The following is a 2,415-nucleotide window of genomic DNA, read 5'->3' as shown; positions in this document are numbered from 1 at the left end:
GTCCAATCGTGGACTACTTTCGACTCACCAAAGTACTCATGGATGGCGGCGGCGGACTAAACCTCATCTATGAGGAAACCCTTCAAAAGATTGAAATAGACTGGAATCGCATCGAGCAAAGTAGCACAACCTTTAGAGGAATTATCCCAGTCGGGAAGCACGCTGTGCTGGGAAAATCACACTAGATGTGGTATTCGACACGCCGGACAATTACAGGTCCGAAGAAATTACATTCCAAGTGGCCCCATTCAGCAGTGGCTATCACGCTCTTTTAGGACGGGAGGCGTTCACAATCTTCCAAGCCGTACCCCATTATGGGTACATGAAGCTTAAAATGCCCGGGCCCAACGGAATCATCACTCTCGCCAGTGATCCGGACACAGCAGTCAGCGCCGAAAACAAAACAACGGCATTGGCCCTCGAGGCATTATCCGAAGCCCTCTCGGCCGAGGAGTTAACCACGCTACGCTCCACAGTGGATAGGGACAATGTGATACTCGACAAAAGATCCAAGTCCACCTCTTTTAAACCAGCAGATGAAATAGTCAAATTCCAAGTCCACCCAATGGACCCTACCAAAACAGCCTCCATCAGGGCATAGTTAAACCCCGCTGTGGACGCCGCACTATGAGAGTTCATGCGTGATAATTGGGACATATTCGCCTGGCATCCTTCAGACATGCCAGGAATCCCACGCAGGCTGGCCGAGCATAGCCTCAATATCCTAAAGGGATTCGAGCCGGTCAAGCAAGCTCTTCGGCGTTTCTCTGAACCTAAGAGACAGGCCATGGGAGAAGAACTAGCCAAGTTATTGGAGGCTGGATTCATCAGAGAAATAAAACATTCGGACTGGCTAGAAAACCTGGTGATGGTACCAAAGAAGGACAAATCCTGGCGCCTTTGCGTCGATTTCAAAGACCTCAATAAAGCTTGCCCAAAGGATCCTTTCCCCCTCCCACGCATCGATCAAATCATTGACGCTACCGCAGGACACGAGTCATTGTGTTTCCTCGACGCATACTCCGGTTACCACCAAATCAAGATGGCGGAGTCCGACCAAGCCGTAACGACATTCATCACACCATATGGTCCCTTCTATTTCAACACAATGCCTTTTGGGCTCAAAAACGCCGGTGCAACATATCAGCGCATGATTCAGACATGCCTGGAGAAACAAATTGGCAAAACAGTAGAGGCATACGTAGATGATGTGGTTGTCAAAACCAAACACGTCGACTTTTTGATAGACGACTTGAGGCTCACATTCGACAACCTCCGAACATATGACATCAAGCTCAATCCGGAAAAATGCGTTTTCGGCATACCAGCCGGAAAGCTCCTGGGATTCATTGTCTCCAGTAGAGGTATTGAAGCTAATCCGGCCAAAATCCGAGCGTTGTCATAGTTGGCTACCCCAACAGACCTCAAACAAATCCAGAAGCTAACTGGATGCGTGGCGGCTCTAAGCCGCTTTATCTCCTGCTTGGGAGAAAAGTCTTTACCCCTTTATCACCTCCTTCGGCGCACCGAACACTTCGAGTGGACGGGCGCGGCCACAGCCGGATTGGAAGAAATAAAGGCCATTCTGGCAACCAACCCGATCCTGGCCGCGCCAAACATCGGCGAACCAATGTTGTTGTACATTGCGGCAACTCATCAGGTTGTAAGCGCGGTGCTCGTTGTCGAACGGGAAGCGGACGGACACAAATTCCCTCTTCAAAAGCCGGTATACTATGTATCCACTATCCTCACTCCATGCAAATCACGGTACCCGCATTACCAAAAAATAGCATATGCGGTATTCATGGCATCGCGGAAACTGCAACACTACTTTCAAGAGTGTTCGATTACAGTAGCCTCGAAAGTGTCGCTTAATAATATTATCAACAACCGCGACGCTACGGGCCGGATTGCCAAATGGGCCATTGAGCTCCTCCCATTCGACATAACATACAAACCTCGCCGAGCCATTAAATCGCAAGTACTGGCCGACTTCGTCGCCGAATGGACGGAGGCCGAACTCCCTAAAGAGTACGGCGCATACTCCAATTGGATCATGCACTTTGACGGTTCTAAAATGCTGGCCGGTCTAGGGGCTGGCATCGTCCTGACGTCCCCAACCGGAGATACCGTTCAGTACATACTGCAAATATTGTATACAGATTCCAACAATGCAGCCGAATACGAAGCTCTGTTGCATGGTCTTCGGATGGCAGTCTCCATGGGCATTCAACGCCTGGAGGTGCGTGGGGATTCAAACCTCGCAATATCCCAAATAAACGGAGATTTCGACGCCAAGGATCCGAAAATGGTGGCCTATCGAAACGCCGTCCTAAAAATGTCAGCTCGGTTCGAGGGACTCGAATTTCACCATGTGGCTCAGGAAAACAATCAGGCGGCAGATATCCTCGCGAT

This window comes from Triticum dicoccoides, chromosome 7A (genome assembly GCF_002162155.2).
Source record: "Triticum dicoccoides isolate Atlit2015 ecotype Zavitan chromosome 7A, WEW_v2.0, whole genome shotgun sequence".
Taxonomy (NCBI): domain Eukaryota; kingdom Viridiplantae; phylum Streptophyta; class Magnoliopsida; order Poales; family Poaceae; genus Triticum; species Triticum dicoccoides.
This window is presented reverse-complemented; position numbering follows the sequence as displayed.